This window comes from Bison bison, unplaced genomic scaffold (genome assembly GCF_000754665.1).
Source record: "Bison bison bison isolate TAMUID 2011002044 unplaced genomic scaffold, Bison_UMD1.0 scf7180017864167, whole genome shotgun sequence".
Classification (NCBI taxonomy): Eukaryota; Metazoa; Chordata; class Mammalia; order Artiodactyla; family Bovidae; genus Bison; species Bison bison.
Window position 1 is genome coordinate 569,529 of NW_011494739.1, and position 18,470 is coordinate 587,998.

The window sequence follows — 18,470 nt, forward strand, 5'->3', positions numbered from 1 at the left end:
GCTTGATGACAGCCTCCCCTAGTGGCTCAGTGGTAAAGAATGTGCCTGCCAATGCAGGAGACGTGGGTTCAACCCCTGGGCCTCAAAGATCCCACATACCACAGAGCAACTACTGAGCCCAGCCCATGCACTGAAACTAGAGTAGCCCCAGCTCTCTACAACTATAGAAAAGCCCATGCAGCAGTGAAGACCCAGCACAGCCAAAAATAAATAAATAAGATTATATGTAAACTTGATGGCAACAATGATCTCCTTCTTCCCCATCCTCAGGCTGCCCCGAAGCCCAGGCAAGGTGTGAGCTCAAGAGAGAAATAGCAGAATGGAAACTTTGCCATGTCTGAGGATTTAATAGTCTTTTTAGGAAGCAGCGGTTCTAATGTGTTTCTTTTGTTCTTCTTATTTTAATAGTAAAAACAGCCAGCTAGACTCAGTTTAGGTAATCCCAATTTTGTTGGCAACATCCAAACCATCCTAGTCAGGGGCCAGCTGTACAGAAGCCTTCTTCCCTCCATTAGGCCTGATCAGGGTGTTGATCTTGGCCATGCCAGTGTCATGGAGCTTCTTCACGGCCTGGTGCTTGTTTTTGGCCTTGGCATCTGCAGTGAACCTGGTGTGTTGTTATCCCCTGCCTTATTCATGGCTGACTTGGTGTGAGGGGAAATTCGATGATGGCATAGTGCTCAAGCTTGTTTCCCCTAGGGGTGCTCTTCTGAGGACATTTGGCTGTCTTCTGAGCTGCAGTGTTTTGGGCTGTCAGAAGTTGGGTGATGTCCAGATCTTTTTTGTATGGCTGTGGACACCTTTCATCGCTACTTTTTTGGCCTTTAAAGTCTTTCCTTTGGCTTCAGCTTCAGGAGGGGCAGGGGCTTCCTTTACCTTCGACACCATCTTCATGAAAAAGCTGATGTATTTCTTGAAAATTAAGCAACAATCTTCATAAAATAAAAACAGAATGTAGAACTTCTAAATAGCTAGAGAAAAATAACAGAACCAAAGGAAGTAATTAAAGCAACCAAAGCAAGAGTAATTAAGTGAAAGAATAAAAGAAAAAGCAATCAAAAAGAGTTGTAATGAATGGAAAACATAGATAAACTAACAGGAACAAGATCGAACACTAGTAAATCACAATAAATGTAAATGGGTTAAGTTCCACTAGAAAGAGTCAAAAATGCGCAAATGAGGTTTTTTAATGGTAAAATCCTCTTGGTGTTTATAAAAGACTTTTTTTAATGACAAAAAAAGATGAAAACATAGGGAAGAAAGGGAAGTACTATTAATGTCAAACAAGTTCAAGGCAAAAACAAAAAAATTAAATAGGGCAAAGTGAGATATTTTATGCTGATTGAAAGCACAGTTTCCCAGTAAGATTTCAGAGCCTCTTGACTTTGGAGGTCTGCCCTTGGGGAGGTTGAGACCTCTTAACCTCAGACATCTGCCTTGTGCAGAGGTGAAGGAAGACAGTAGGTCCTATGAGTAACTTGGGCTTCACTGTGAGAGGCTGCATGTTTCTTTCCCAGCCATCAGCATCTTCTCATCATCACTCTCTTCACTTCACCTTTGCATTTTTAATTTTTTAACCTATTTTTTATTTGGAGGATAATTGCTTTATAGCACCTTTGCATTTTTTTGCTGCTATCTTGCTGTAGCCACTTCTCTAGACCAGTATTTTCATACTTTAAGCATCAGTGTCTACTCTGTATAAGTCTGCTGCTGCTGCTAAGTCGCTTCCGTCGTGTCCGACTCTGTGCAACCCCAGAGACGGCAGCCCACCAGGCTCCCCCGTCCCTGGGATTCTCCAGGCAAGAACAGTGGAGTGGGTCGCCATTTCCTTCTCCAATGCATGAAAGTGAAAAGTGAAAGTGAAGTCGCTCAGTCGTGTCTGACTCCTAGCGACCCCATGGACTGCAGCCCACCAGGCTCCTCCGTCCATGGGATTTTCCAGGCAAGAGTACTGGAGTGGGGTGCCATTGCCTTCTCTGCTCTATAAGTCTACATAGAATAATATGAGGGGTGGACCCTGTGGGACTTTGAGAATGTTGAATCTGCTGCCTTCACTGCCTGAATTTAGTCCCTCTCCTCTCCTCACTGAGCTCACCCACTGAGATATGCTGGGGCCACTCTCTCAGCCCCCACTGTTACTTTTATGGAGCTGAGTCAAGGGGGCCGGGCTTGCCCCATGAGAACCCAAGAAAGGCCTGGAATGCCACTGGCACCATTTTCAAAATCTGAGAAGCTGCAGCACAAACCTTTTCCCATCTCCAAAAGTCCCTGGCACTGCAGAAGGTTTGTACTGCGGCGAGAAAAACACAAAGCCACTGAAATACTGACCTTGACCAAGGCTGCTGTTTGGATTTCTGCGGGCAAAGAATGATCCTTGGCACATTGCTGCTGTGAGAAGATGTGCGAGGGTAGTGGCTGTTCTCAGGTTCTGTCCTGTGCCCCTTGGTCCCCCCAGGGCAGCTAACCCTCAGAAACAGCTTAGCAAGTGTTCATCTTTTTTATTTACTTGTAATCATTTTTATGTTTATCAATAAAATATATATCTTAAAAATCATATAGAAAAATGGCAGATCCTGTCCCAGCCTCCCCACTTCAATTTCTACCCATCAGAGACAACTTCTTTTCTTCCTTATTTTTTAGCTATCTCTTCTAGTATTCATCTCCTATTTCTAAAAAATGTGTTCACACTGCTAGTTCTTGATTTTTTAGTTTGGACTATTTTGGTTACTGTTGTTTAATTTCTTGCTGGAGGAGATAAATATGTACACAATCATACCCTCTCATAAACACATGTATTATTTCTCCTTTTTCCATCCCTCAATATTATCCATACTTCCCTATTTAGATAAATTATTGTATTTATATTATTATGACTGTATAGATTTTTCATAAATGAGTTGATTAGCACACTATCATTACATTTCCTTTCCTTTTTTATTTTTATTATTTTTTAAAATTATTTATTTATTTGGCCATGCTGGGTCTTAGTTGTGGCATGTGGGATCCAGCTCCCTGATCGGGGATTGAACCTAGGCGCCCTGCATTGGGAGCCCAGAGTCTCAGCCACCAGACCACCAGGGAAGTCCCTCCTTTTGTAAAATAATTTAACTAATTCGTGTTTGGCTGTGCTGGGTCTTCGTTGCTTGCACAGGCTGTCTCTAGTTGCCGTGAGCAGGCCCTCTCTTCACTGCGGTGCGCCCGCTTCTCATTGTGCTGGCTTCTCTTGTTGCCGAGCGTGGACTCTGGGCACATGGGCTCCAGAGCACAGGCTCAGTAGTTGTGGTGCATGGGCTTAGTTGACCCTTGGCATGTGGAATCCTCCCGAACCAGGGTTTGAACCTGTGTCCCCTACATTGGCAGGCAGACGCTGAACCACTGGATCATTAAGAAAGGCCACATTGTCTTTCTTTGATTCCACAGAGTTAGCCATTGCCTCTTTTTTCCCAGCCGCAGCCCTCTATCTTTGATCTTGCTCCTGGTGAGCATGTTTTGTCATGTTTATTTTTATGTACTCACACTTATCAGTTTTTTCTCTAGTAGCTTCTGCATTTGAGTCTTAAAAAGGCTAACTCCACTCTGCCTCTGTGTCCTCAGTATTTTAGTTTTTTAATTTTTTAGAACAGTTTTAGAGAAAAACTGAGAGGATAGAGCAGAACTCCCACTTTATCCCTACCAGTTTCCCCTTATTAATACCTTACATTAGTATGATACATTTGTTACAATTAGTAAACCAGTTGTTGTTGTTCAGTTGCTCAGTGGTGTCAGACTCTTTGTGACCCCATGGACTGCAGCACGCCAGGCTTTCCTGTCCTTCACCATCTCCTGAAGTTTGCCCAAACTCATGTCCACTGAGTCGATGATGCCATCCAACCATCTTATCCTCTATTGTCCTCTTCTTCTCCTGCCTTCAATCTTTCCCAGCATCAGGGTCTTTTCCAACGAGTTGGCTGTTTGAATCAGGTGCCCAAAGTATTGGAGCTCCGACTTTAGTATCAGTCCTTCCAATGAATATTCAGGACTGATTTCCTTTAAGATTGAGTAGTTTGATCTCCTTGCTGTCCAAGGGACCCTCAGAGTCTTCTCCAGCACCACAGTTGAAGGCATCAATTCTTCGGCGCTTTGTCAACTAAAGTTTATAGTTTATTTCCTTAGTTTTTACCTCCTGTCCTTTTTCTGTTCCACAGTCCTTCCTGGGATACAGTATTACGTTTACCTGTCACATCTCCTTAGGCTCCTCCTGTCTGTAACAGTTTCTCAACCTTTCCTTGATTTTCATGACCTTGACAGTTTTAAAGCATACTGGTCAAATATTTTGTAGAATTTCGGAATTTGTCTGATGTTTTTCTCAATGTAAAACTGTGGTTGTGGTTTATTAGGAGAAAGACCACAGACAGAGGGTCGTTTAAAAAAAAAATTTATTGAAGTATGGTTGATTCACAATGTTGTGTTTAATTTCAACAAAGTGACTCAGTTACACGCCCACACACGTATTATTCTTTTCGAATTCTTTTCCACTATGGTTTATCACAAGGTATTGACTATAATTCCCTGTACTATACTGTAGGGCCTTTTTGTTTATCCACCCTATATATAATAGTTTGTCTTTGCTAATCCCAAACTCAGAGTGCTGTTTTTACCACGTTTTTCTTTTCTGTTTCATCAGGTCTTAGTCACAGCACCCAGACTCTTCACTGCAGAACGCAGGCTTCTTTGTAGTTGTGGTGCCCGGGCTCCAGAAGGCTCAGGCCCAGTAGTTGTGAAGTGCAGGCTTAGTTGTGCTGGGGCACGTGGGCTCTTAGCTTCCCAGAGATCGAACTTGCGTCCCCTGCATTGAAAGGCGTGTTCTTAGCCACTGGACTGCCAGGGTAGTCCCATACCACATCGTATTAAGCGTACATACCGTCTCTGTGATTCATGACTATTGGTGTTGCCTTGATCGCACCTGGCTGACCTAATGTGTGTCCGGTCTGATCAATGTAAGGTTATTCTTTTACCCCCTTCCATACTGTACTCTTCGGAAGGAAGTCAACCATATACAGCCCACAGCTAAGGAATGGGGTTTATAATTTCCCTCCTTGGGAGTGAAGTATCTACATACATTATTTCAAATTCTTTTGCATGGGAGGTTTGTCTCTCCTTCCTCATTTATAAATATACTCAATCATTTATGTATATGGCTGTTTATTCTTGGCTTTGTGTTATAATCCAGTACTACTGTATCTATTTTGATGCTCAAACTGTTCCAGCTTCGCCACTGGGAACTCTTTCAGTTGGTTCTCGTGCTCTTTTGACACACACCCATCGATGGTTTTTGTTGGTTAATTTTTCATAGGATATTTTTTATTTTTTAGTGTTTTTTACCTTCCACTACTACAAGATGCTCCAGGCTCATCTTGTATATTTTCTACCCCAATCCTAGAATCAGTTGTATCTTCCTTTCATTATAGAATCATATTTAAAAAAACCAAGATCTGGGTGCCAAGTATGCTTATTGCTACTGGGGTGTCCTTTCTTTTAGACCCTCTCCGCTGACACAGCAAAAAAATACACGTTTTCATATTTGATCTTTGATCCATTGGAGCTTATATGTATTGAGATACGTATCCTCCTTTACCCTTTTGTGTCAACATCATTTATTAAAGAATCTATTTGCTTCCCACTGATTTGAAACGCCGCCTTTATAATTTACTGAATTTCCATCTGAAACAGAATCTACTTCTATCCAGTCCATCGGTTTCTTTGTCTATTCATGTGCCAGCTCCACACTGCTTTAAATGTCGAGACTAATATATCTTAATATCCGACACATCTCATGACTAATACGTCTTACTATGTAGCAGGAATGGTTCCCTTCCTTGTTGTCTTTCTTTTTAGATGTTTTCTTGGCTTGAAAAAGAGTTACTTGGGAAAAAAAATGTCTAATGCCTAAAAAACTTCATACACCATTCTTGATGAGGGAAAGACACTGTAGAGGCACCGTTGATGCGGCCACATAAGCATGAAGCTGGGACACAGACCACAGGCCTTTCTGTTCACCCAGAAAACAAGCTGGGCTGGGGGCCAGGAGGATCATGGTCCCTTGAAGGAAACTGGGAGCTAAAAACATCAGTAGCCCAGCGTTCCCAGCTGCCTGAAGATGGTGACAGGGAAGACAGGACATGTCTATTATTTATTTATTTATTATTTTTGGTTGCGCTGGGCTTCCCTGCTGCGAGAGGGCCTTCTCTGGTTGTGACAAGTGTGGGCTGCTCTCTAGTTTCCGTGCGAGGGTGTCTCACTGGAGTGGCTTCTCTCGTTTGTGGAGCATGGGCTCTAAGGCACGTGGGCTCAGTAGCTGCAGCACCCGGGCTAAGTTGCTCCGTAGCACGTGGGATCTTCCCAGACCAGGGATCGAACCCGTATCCTCTGCATTGCAAGGCGATTCTCAACCACTGGGCCACCAAGGAAGCCCCCAGTGGGCATTGTTTTAGTGAACATTAAGTCACTATTTCACTGACAGTCCTTGAGCGCTTTCAAGAAACTTGCTGCAGTCTCCACATACTCTAAGCAAATGAGCACTATGGCTGTTGTGCCAGGGCAGCCTGGGTTCAGAGACATCTGTGTCTGTCTTCTTTCCTCCTGCTTCCCTGAAGGAATGTGGGAAAGCAGCAGAAAACAGCCAGCACCCTGTCTTGAAAGCCAGTGAGTTGCCTGACGCAGTTAGTTGATACCCCAGACCCCAACAGCTCATTGTCCCCATCTGCTCCTAAAGTCTCACTCCCCTTCCAGGCTACTGAATCCAGCCCCGTGCACACGAGGATGCCGACGCAGCCTTTCAACCTCATTATCTGGGGGAAAAATGCATGCAGTGGCCATAATTTACTGGTGTAGGCAGGAGAGCTGCCTGGTGCCTGGAGCAGAGTCCTGCATGCCGGGCCAGCCCTGGGATGCTTTTATCTGTGTCAAGGGAAAAGGTGGGGCAAGGTAGAGGCGTCTCTCCCCGGCTGGGCCAGGAAGAAGCGAGTCAAAACATCCGTGTAGTCACTGAACCAACTGCCCACCTCGACTGCCCCTGTCCATTCTGGATCTGGCCTGCCTGAGACCCAGAGGGGCCTTGTCTCGTGGCTGAGTCCCGTTATTGTTGTTGTGTTTAACAACGGCACTTGTGACTGCAGTTCTTAGAGATCATCTAGGACAAGGGAGATATCTTGGGCAGGGCGGTTTCTCCATTTCTATTTTTTAGTCACATGTTTTTGAGAGCGAGACCCCTGGTGGCTTTTGGAGCCTTCTGCTTAAGGCACCGCAATGCAGGCTGCTCGGCTCGGGTGGGTTGTGGCTCTTACCCAGCATTTTGACCTCCTTGACCCTGCCAGCCTGATGGCTTCTCAGGTGGGGCCCAGACAGGTCCCAGCCCCCAGCAAAGAGCTGCTCCAGGAGACCTGACCTCTCCACCCCTTGGTGGGTGCGTGGGTGGACAGCCTGGGCTTTGTAACCAGACCTAGAAAATGCAGGAGGGTTCCCGACGCTTCAGCAGCTGATGTCTGGAGATCAATTAGAGATAATGGCTCTGGGTGGACTCGAAGAAGCATGGCCAAGATTTTTCCAGGTTGTGATTATGTTTATCTCATTACCGGGTGGCACAGCAGTGTCACACTGTGAGTTTGTGCTGGCTGCCTCGTTTTTGCTCATAGGGTGACCAGCCGCTGACCCCTGCTGGGCTGGGAGCTCCCCCTCCTCCACCTAGACAGAGGAGGCAAGGGCCCACAGCTTCTGCTCACAGCCCTCCAGACCCTTGCCCTCCCTGTAACCCTGTGTTTGTATAGTTTTTTTTGTTGTTGTTGTTAGAAAAGCTTTTAAATGACATTTATTTTTATATATCAGTAATGTTAAAAAGTATATATATGCTTATATACTAGCAATAAAAATTCGAGCTATAATTTTTAAAAATCTCTCTCTATAAAATGTATTTTAAAATTAAATAGTGTATTCAACAAATTGCACTATGACACTATGATCAAATGTAGTCCTGAAACTATATGTCACTAAGTTTAACTTTCTAAATACTGTCTCTTTGAAATGAAGGAATTAGATAAGCAAATTAACTTTCTTTGGTATGTTTTTAAAAAATCTTCTCCTTCATTGATTCAGACATCATTCAGATTCCTTCAACATCCCAGACACTGTCCTGAGCACTGAGGCTACAGTAGTGAATGAGACAGACAAGGAGCCCACTCTCAGGGAGTTCATAGGCCATAAAGATGATAAGTCAAGAAGAAAGAAAAGAAAAAAAAACAGATATGCAAAAGTGAGAGATTTGGGGCAGAGAATTAAAACTGAGACCACTGATAGTCTGTCCCTCTGTGTGAGAAGGCCTCTCTGAAAAGATGGCATCCAAGCCCAGACCCAAATGGGAAGAGGCGGCCGGTCCCGTGGAGGAAGGGCTTTCCAGGTGGAGCAGACAGCGAGTGCAAAGGCCCTGGGGAGGGAACAGCAAGGGGCCAGGACAGGGGAGCACGGGGCCCGCGTGCCTGGGAGAAGCCGGGGAGCCTGCAGAGGACCGCAGCCTCTGGCCCGCCTGTCACATGCGTGGAGAGCCTCAGTGTGAAGGGCAGAGGCTTCACTGGAGGTGACAGCCAGGAGGGATGAGCAGCTAGGAGAGCTGCCACTCTGACCCTAGGTGTGGCCCTGCCCCAGCCAGCCATCTGACTTTCACTTCTCCCTGCTGCAGCTTCCCTGTTTCTGGAACAGCAGGTTGGGCCAGACTTTAGTGGTTTTCAAAGTTTGCTTTGTGACAGAGGAACTCCTTTCTTCAAGAAAACTCTTCTAGGAAGGAAGTTAACATGTTGAGGGTCAGCAGGAAGCAGGTGTGCCACTGGCAGAGATGGGAAGGGACCCCCGGAGTGCTGCCCAACCTGCCCTCCTGCTCCCCGCCAGCCTGCCTTCAGCAGTCGGTCACAGGGCCTGGACAGCCCTGAGCTGTGGGCTGGGGCGCTGCACACAGGCAGGAGAGAGGCCCAGCACAGCATGACCACAGGCAGCCCGGCCCCAGGCTGGCCGCTCCTATCTCTCCGGCAGCTTCCTCCTCAGTAGCCATGAGTGACAGAGCCCATGCCGTGCCAGCCCCATGGTCGCTTTAAGGCTTGGATGTTTGGAATGGCTCCAAGTGCCTCGAGAAAAAACAGAGACAGAAGATCTGCTTTAACTGGAACACTGCTGTGGCTTGGGGAGTGCCTGGCACACCTGTGCAAAGCCTGGCACCTTTCCCCCTGCTGAGTGCCCCCGCCACACCACAGTAGCCACAGCAGTTGCCTCAACACAGCCCTGGTCATCTGTCTCTTTGAGTTTACACTAGAGGAGAGGCCACGTGGGAGGGAGGCCTTGCTGTCTAGTCCATCCACAAACAGGAGCCCTACGAATCAGACAATGATGCTTTTGACTACTAGGCCAGAAGCTCAGCTGGCCGTGAAACAAAACATGGTTTTTTTAACACCTGAAACAGAAAGAGTGCAGGAGCAGCTGTTGGTAGTAACGTCAGTCAGGTTGGGTTGGTGTCTCTGTGACGCTGTTGACCTTTTCCTCATGCTTGCAAGTTGGTGGCTATTGCTCCAGCCATCTTGTCCACATTCAGGGTGAGAGGAAGGTGTGAAGGGGTGGCATAAGCTTAGCTCAGCAAAGCAAAAACACTCCCGGAGAGTTGCCAGCAGACTTTGGTTATAACATCTCATTGGCCAGGGTCACATGGCCACCTTCAGCTGCATGGGGGTACTGGGAAAGAAAGAATCTCACTTCCTCCCCACTCTGTAGTTGAGACGAGAAGGGAGAAGTACTGAGTCTGGGTGTCAAGTAAGTTAGTCCACAGTACCTGCCGTGGCCTTTGCGCCATCAATTGAGCTTGACAATGCCTTTGGGTGTTAAGTTCCCAAAGGTTCGGACAAGGAGAAGAATAGTAAGAGAAGGAAACAGAGGGGAAGCAGGGAGAAAGGAGAGGAGGAGGGGGTAGCTAGGAGGGGAGCAGGAACTGTTGTCTGAGGCCGTCTATGTACCAGGTCCCCCACCAACAACATGGGGGAACTGAGGCTCGGTGTCAGGGAGCTCAGGAAGCTCGTAGGAAGTCACAGTGAGTGGGAGGGAGAGCCGCGTTCCCTCCCAGGTTAACGCTGTTATTTCCCAAGGGATGGGCGGGGAGGTAGTGGGGAGAAGGGAAGGGAGAAAGGAAGTGATGGTGAGGGTAGGGCCAGGCTGAGGGCCCTGCAGCAGCAGCTCCATGAGTGCTGGCCCAGGTCTGCTTATCTCACCACCACAGTCGTTCACCAGGGTTAGGCCCTGGCGCACAGTAGGGTCTCAGTAAATGTTTGCTGACCAATATCTGTATCATTAATTACTTATCTTTCCTATCAACATCATTATTAACAATAGCTAGGCTTTGGGCAGGTGTTCTACACCAGGCATCAGTCCGCACCCTGCAGGCTTCCCTGCGGTTAAGCCGCACAGCAGGCAGCCTTCAGAAACAAGCTTCTGTTACTGTGCCCCCATTTCAGAGATGGAAAAACTGAGACATGGAGAACTTGCCTGCCTGAAATCACACTGAGGAAGGGCCCGAATGCAAACAAAGCCCATCGCCTACTCTCCTGCTCTACCCCTACCCTAGAAGCTGACTCAGCCACCAGAAGGGCCTCTGTGCACCAGCTCTGGCCCCAAAGCCTTGGTTGCCACATACCCCCCCAACACACCCACAGCTCCATCATGGAGGGATTCAGGGCTGAAATGGGAAGTGCCACCTGTGCCAGTTTCAGAGGGACCCCACTGCTCCTCCAGTCACCTGCTGAGGAGCAGCCAGAGCTGCAACCCAGCAGACCCCAAGGCTCAGCTGCCTTCAGGGGCTGCACGGAGAAGCCCACCGTGGAGCAGCCCCAGCCCATTCCCAGCTCCCAGCCCAGGGAAGCCTCCACTCACCCAGCTCCAGACTTTCCCTGGAGGGCTCCTCTCTCTGCTCTACTGGAGATGGGTGAAGCACAGCACTCCGTAGTCAGGCTCAGGGGTCCCACCTGGGGTCTACCACCTGCTCTGGAAATCAGTGCACCCTGTTTCAAACCCCAGCATGGCCACTAACTTTTGGTTCTGTGACTGTGAGCATGTCCCCTCGTCTCTGAGCTGTTGGTTACTGGATGTGTCATTTAATCTTCCTCCAAGAGTCCCTACTCTCCATGTGCAAAGTGGCAATTAATATCACCCTTGTTTGGTGAAATAAGGTCGCATAGCCGAGCACCCAGCACAGCGCTCAGTGTTGTGTGGGTCGTGGTAATTGATTACACTGACCTCGGTCATAGTAACTGGCCTTAGCTTCTTTCCCCCTTTTTCAAATTTAATGGAAGTTTAACACACGTACAGAAAAGAGCACATATCATTAAGTGGATGGCTTAGTAAATTTTTACAAACAGAATCCACCTGTTGTGACCAGTACTCACATTAAGAAACAGAACTTGGTCAGCACCCCAAAGGCTCTTTATGTCCCCCTCTGGTCACTAGTCCCCAGCAAGGGTGACCACTCTCCTGACCTCTGATAGCGCAGATTGCTTTTCTTTTTTTATTCATTTGGCTGCTTCAAGTCTCAGCTGCGGCATGTGGGATTTTCTTTATGTCATGCGGGATCTTTCACTGTGGTGCCTGAACTCTCTAGTTGCGATGTGCAGGCTTAGTTGCTCTGCGGCATGTGGGATCTTAGTTCCCCAACCAGGGATTGAACCCAAATCCCCTGCGTTGCAAGGTGGATTTTTAACCACTGGACCACCAGGGTAGTCCCTTTTGCCCACAGCATGAGTTTGAGAGGGTCCTCATGTCCTGAACCGCTAGTCTGTTCTTCCCATTGCTGAGCAGTACTCCACAGCACATGGACCACCCTCGTCCGTTCTGCATGGACACGTGGTGGTTCCCGGGGCAGAGCTGCTGTGAGTGGTGCTGCTATGACCATTCCAGTGTGTGTTCTTCGAGGACCATCTGAGCTCGTTTTTGTCCCTTGCACATGTAGGAGGAGTATTGCCACTGGGGCTGGCCTTGGCTTTTTGGCTGAGCCTCTCCAGACGTGCTGCGACAGAAAGGAGGGGAGGTAGGTTGCCCTTCTCTGGGGAGCTGTGAAGTGGGGTCTGCGTTAAGGGGGGAGTGCACTTAACTCGGAGCTCTGTTGTAGACCTCAGGGCTGTGCTGGACAGAGGGCAGGGCGGAGTCCTGAGCAATGCATTGGTGAGTCCCTACAGGACCCGACAGGGCCCAGTGCTGCCTGGGACTCTGCCATCTAAAAGCCTGTCCCAACCCCTGAGAGCTCACGGTCCAGTTGGGGAAGATGTATAATGCAGGAAATGGGAAGGACCACAGTGCATTGTGACATCAGACTGACAGAGACCTGTCACCAGAGCCAGCTGGGCTGTCTGTGAGACTGCCACTCTGAGTTCAGAGGGGCCTACATCTGGCAGGGGTGGAGGATGTCTTTGTTGATTGCCCAAAGTATTTTTCTACCTAGTGAACACCCATGTATCCTTCAGTGCCCAACTTAAATGTCACCTCCTCAGTGGACCCTCCAGGATCCACTGTGTCCTCACCTACTAGGTACTTCCTTCCTAGCGGGCCCTGCACCTATCAAGTGCAAACTGAATACTTATCCTGTGACTAGAAACTTTGTGGTCCTTTGTTTAATTTCTCTCTCCGACTGGCCCGCAGGCTCCGAGTAGGCTGACCTGTGTTGTTATCATACGGTGCCTGGCATGGGGAGGGGGACTGTACATATTTGTGGGGGGGGAAAAAACATGTCTGGAAGGCTTGCAGGGGATCACACGTGGGTGATTGAGGGACAGAAGACGTGAGTCTGTTGGACGTGTAGAGTTCACAGTTTGAAACAAAAGGCTCTCAGGCCAGCCGGGCTGTGGAAGCCCTTAAAACACGAGGCCAGAGAGCTCTGACCTGAGTCTGCCAGCAGCGGGAAGCCATTGAAGGTGTGGAGTAGGGGAGCGTCACGAACAGGGGTTAATTGACGGCATTTTAAAACAACATATTTCTGAAAATGCGGTTGATGAAGTCGTCGTTTTTACCTTTGTCATGGTTGTTAGGAAACCGCATTTTGACAAGTCAGGCTCTCAGTTCTGTGCATCATGGGAAATTTATCTGAATAGGGAAGGTGTGCGGGAACAGTGTGGGACAGCTTCTCCTGGATTTCCACAAAGGTGTCAAACTGACTGTGAGCTGGCAGCCAGCTGGGCAAAAATCAGTGCGTGTGAGGAATAAACGGACAAGCTGAGTTACTGCCCAGCCTGAAGACCAGGTATTCTGAATCCAGGCATGGGTAAAGCCTGGAGCTTCTAGCCGTGCTCCTCTTCCTGCTGGAAAGCCCTCTCCACTGGCCACCTGTCACATTCCTCCAGCCTTCTTTGGTTCAGAGTAGATGTCACTTCCTCCAGGTGTTAGTCGCTCAGTTGTATCCGATTCCTTTGCAGCCCCATGGACTAGAGCCCACCAGGCTCCTCTGTCCATGGGATTCTCCAGGCAAGAATATTGGAGTGGGTTGCCATGCTCTTCTCCAGGGGATCTTCCTGACCCAGGGATTGAATCCAGGTCTCCCACATTGCAGGCAGATTCTTTACCGTTTGAGCTACCCAGGAACCACCCGCTAACAGCCCCTTAATCAGAAACACCTCCCCCATGTCATAACTGTGCTGCACCTAGAGCACTGTCTGCTGTGGGAAGGGATTAACTGTCTCTATTATGCTGGGGGAGGGACAGTTCATGGTGGGCATAGAGGTGAGTGCTGGTTCTACCAGATATTAAAATATATTCCAGAGCTATGCTGTCGAGACAGGAATAGACAGATCAATAGAACAGGCAATTCCCAAAATAATGGGAAATTAGTATTCTATAAACATGGTGCTTCCAGTCAGTGGGTGAAGATGAGTTATTTAAAAGATGGTATTGGGACAGTTTGGATAGCCATTAAAAAAAAAAAAACAGAATAAGCTAGAGCTTTGCCACACTTCTTTATTTTTAAATTGGAGTATAATCGCTTTACGATGTTGTGTCAGTTTCTGCTGTACAACAACCAGCAACAACATCAGCTATGTGTATACTCATATCCCCTCCCTCCTAAGCCTCTCCCCTCCCCCTCCCCACTCCTCTGGGTCATCAGAGAGCGCTGAGCTGAGCTCCCTGTGCTACATAGCAGCTTCCCGCTAGCTATTTTACAGGTGGTAGTGTGCGCATGTCAATACTGTCTCAATTCGCCTCACCCTCCTTTTCCCCTGCTGTGTCCACAAGTCCATTCCCCACGTTTGTGTCTCTACTTTTGCCCTGCAAGTAGATTCACCTGTACCACTTTTCTAGATTGCATGTATATGCATTAATATATGATATTTTCCTCTTTCTGACTTACTTCACTCTATGTGACAGACTCTAGGTTCATCCACATCACTACATACTACTTAATTTTTTTCCTTTTTATGGTTGAGTAATATTCTGTTGTGTATATGTACTATATCCTCTTTATCCATTCATCTGTCAATGGACATCAAGGTTTCTTTCATATCCTGGCTACTATAAATAGTGCTGCAATGAACACTGGGGTACATGTGCCTTTTTGAATTATGATTTTCTCAATTTCCCTCACTTCTTATATGGAGATAAATTACATATAGAATAAAGATTTAACTCTAACGAAGCTATAAATGCTCTGGAAGAAAATATGGGTGAATTACATTTATAATCTTAGAGTGGAAAAAAAAAAACCTTTGTTTTGACCTGAAATCCTAAAGCCCTAAGGGAAAAAAACTAACTGGATGATATAAAAATGTAAAATTTTCATGGCAAAAAATCGCATTGTAAACAAAATAAGAATAACAAAAAGAAAACATATTTGCAAATTTTATAACAAAAGACTAATATCCTCCCTTTCTAAACAGTTCTTACAAAAAATAAAAGACCATAACCCAGTAAAGGGCAAAGAATATGAATAGATTGTTTAAAAGAAAAATTACATGTGACCAGTAAACACATGATATGCATAAATATAGGCTCCCATTCCCAAATGAAGAGGGCAAAGAGAGACACCATTTTTCACTTCTCAGATTGGCGAAGATGAAAGAGGTTGCTGATACCAAGCGCTGACAAGCGTGTAGTCAAATGGGAGCTGTCGGGCGCGACTGGCCGCTGAGGAAACGGGTGCAGCGGCATCTGTGGAGAGGCTGCCGGCCAGCACTGTGAGGAGCAGCCTCCTGGTGCTGACGACAAAGCTGCTGCTGAAACCAGCACCCCTCTGGGGGAAGGAGCAAGCTTGTGTTTTATGACCTGACCTCAGAAGTCACAGACCCTCAATTCCACTGCCCTGTCCATTGTGCCGGGGGACCCAGGGTGTGATACTTGGAGGGGAGGCTCATCCTGGGACAGCTGGGAGGCGGGCAGTTTCTAACGCCAAAGGGGAAATTTTGGTGTCAAACACATTAAAAACACTATTTTATTATTCACTTCGTAGATGAGGAAACTGGTGCCCCAAGACCTTGTTTGGTGTCACAGCCAGAACTGGAACCAGTCCCATTTGGCTAAACTCTTTCTAGTCTACCTCCTTCATGGTCACCCCCAAACCACTCCTGATGTATAATAAGATAGAATCTAATCTCCTCTGATCTCATAATTTAGACTGCATGACTTCCTCGCTCTTAGAATAAAAGTCCCATACCTCGCGGTAGTGTCCAAGGCTCTGAGTGCTGGGCCCTACATGCCCTCTCCCCCTCCCCTCTTCCCAACCTCCCCCTCTCTCTTACCAAGTCTCTTCCCGACTCAGGGCCTATACACTAGCTGTTTTCCTCTACCTGCAAGACCGTGCCCCCAAGTCTTCACCCAGGTTTCAACTTCCACCATCCCAGGGTCAGGGCCCATGTGGGCTTTCTCAAACTAAGAGGGGCTTCCTTGACTACTCAGCCCAGAGCCCACCTTGTCTCCCCTGTGTGCCCTCCACCCCTCACCCCCTCATCCTCCGCTTCTCCTTCACCCCATCACTACCTCATCCCATGTCTGCAGGATCCAACCAGGAGTCAAACTTCGCATTCCGTTATTAGTCTCGTGATTGAGAACTGTCAGACTGATGACAGTGAATCTTTGAGGAATCCAGGACACTTGTGGAGAGTCTCTGTCTTTCAGTATTTCTTGTCTGGTTGTCTCTTCATGATCAGATTCAGGTTAAGCATTTTGCGCGGGAGGACTTGACATGGGGAGAACTCAACACAGGTGATGCTATGTTCTCACTGCATCCCTTCAGGAGGTGAGCACACCATTTCAGGTGGGCTCCACGTCCGGGTCTGCTGATTTGATTGCTTAGTTGGGGAGTGTCTGCCAGCCTTGCCTTGGTGCAGGTACATGTGTCTTTTATAAGTAATTTGCAGGGAAAAACATTTTTGAATGCACTGAGATGCTTGAATAGTATCTATTCTGGTCACGATAAGATCCTGTTATTCCAAATCACGGACTACTGGTTCCCATGGTCGGGTCCCTGCTCCTGGAGCATGCTCATTTCATATGGGAATCTGCCCGGAGTGGTTTGCTGCTTAAGAAGCTCCACAGAGCAAATGCCACCATTTACAAAGGCACCCACTGTACGTAGAGCCTGGAGGGGACCTGAAGGCAGTACTGCACCCTTAAGCAGACCAGAGTAGCCTTTCTCTGTTGTGGTCTCTCACCAGACTGGGGCTGGAAGAAGAGACATATCACCAGGAGAATTAGTGGTCAAGAAACTAGGTCATGCCATTCCTCGTTGGGACCCATGCTGTGGCCACTTTAAGGAGATGCGCAAAGACGCTGAAAACAACCTACACAAGGTTACTCAAGGAGTAGGCAGCTCCTGCAGGAATTAAAGAGCCAGGAGGTTTCTGCAGGCTTCAGCACACAGGAAAACTCCCCTAATTCTCAGTGCTGCTAAACAGCCAGGCTTCTCCAGGGCCCCCAGCCACTTCCTGTGGGTCGAGTGGGGCTGGGGCTGTTTTATCTCAGGGATGGCAAATGAGTTCACATTTCAAGCCTAGAGAAAATCACTGCTCTGCCCTTCTGGGCGGCACTAGCTCTCTTATTTGTGAGAAGAGGTAGGTTATCTGGGTTCAATTCCGCCTTTGAACACCAGTTGGATCTGGGTTTATATTTCAAGCCCAGATGTCCACCATTGCTGTGAAATCATGACTCAGGCCAGAAGTCAAAGGTCTCCAGAAATGTGGGGGGAAGAGATGGGAAATCCTGGGCTTGAATTATGTCATTTGCAGAGTGAGGAAGGGCAGTTCCCGTGTTGAAAACAGCCACATTTCCCTGTATGAATTCAAGAGTCATGGCCACTAGTTAATTCTAAAAATCATTATCTGTGTGTGGACGTTCAGGCAGTGAAGTTTCCAAACTGTCTACCACGACAGAGGAGGGGACGTTAAGATCTCATGGAGAAAAGAGGGAAGAGAACTGGTTTGAAAACACATTTGGTTTTAGGGATGAAAGGTGCTAATGAGTAACATGCTTAGAGCCTCTTTTAAAAATAAAGTGTGGGTCTTATATTGACAGTGAAATCTTAAGCGTGTGCAGAAGGAAGTCTGTGCTCTGTTAATTCGATGTGTTGTCATTTTTTATTTTTCTAATGGGTGAATACTGAGCCCTGAACCTGTGATACTGTATTTCCAACTCGTACCTGTAGAGGGAGCCTTGTTTACCTCGGATTGTTCACAATGCAAAGCTTTCAGTGGAAGAAAGAAAAAGGCTTTTTACAGAGAAAAAAAAAAAAAAGTTGGAGGGTTAAAGGCAGTCTGTTTCAAAATTGCAAACAATCCCGCTGGCTGTCTCGTTTTCTCTTCTTCGCTGGTTTCCCTGTGAATGAATTGTAGCGTAAAGTCAGTAGAAATTGCCCTTCCTCTTTGGATGCGACCAGAGGAATCAGGAGATGGGATCGTTACTGGTGTTTTTTTTTTTTTGCTATTTCCTCACAGAATTCCACGAGGGCAGCTCTCCAACCCCGTTAAAACACAGGGTTTTTCTGAAGGCTGACCTGTTGGAGGGTGTGGATTTGGGGAGGGGGAGTCTGCCCCTGACCCGTCTTCTCTGTTGGGATATAATCCTGCTTTGGGGGGGGGGCGTCTAATTCTGCTGTTGGGGTACGAGCGCTCTATGTTCCAGGCTGAGTCTAAGGCTGCTCAGAGGTCCGGGGTCCCCCACCCCCGCGACGACCGGTGCGGTCTTCTCCTGCACCCAAGGTGGACGAGGACAGTCTGCGCGCGGCACCGCATCTCTGATCCGCGCGGGTCTTCCCCTTACTGCGATGCTGTGTCTGGACCGCGCGCTCCCGGGTCTGGGATGGAGCAGCATTCTTGATGTTATCCTGTTACTTTACAACTGTATCCTGCGCGTCTTCAGGAGCCCGCGCAGGGTGGTTTAGGGGAGCACAATGACCGCCGGGAGGGGGAGCGGGGACGGATCCGGGAGCAGGCTGGCGGCGG

At 47.7% G+C, this 18,470-nt stretch overlaps 1 protein-coding gene and 1 pseudogene across 2 annotated transcripts in view; one reads left to right on the forward strand and one right to left on the reverse strand.

Annotated features, from left to right (window-relative positions):
- Positions 1-18,470, forward strand: part of NOL4L (nucleolar protein 4-like) — a 78,028-nt gene that overhangs the window by 25,524 nt on the left and 34,034 nt on the right. The gene's annotated exons all lie outside the window — the stretch shown is intronic.
- On the reverse strand, positions 433-9,862 carry LOC104989998 (annotated as a pseudogene).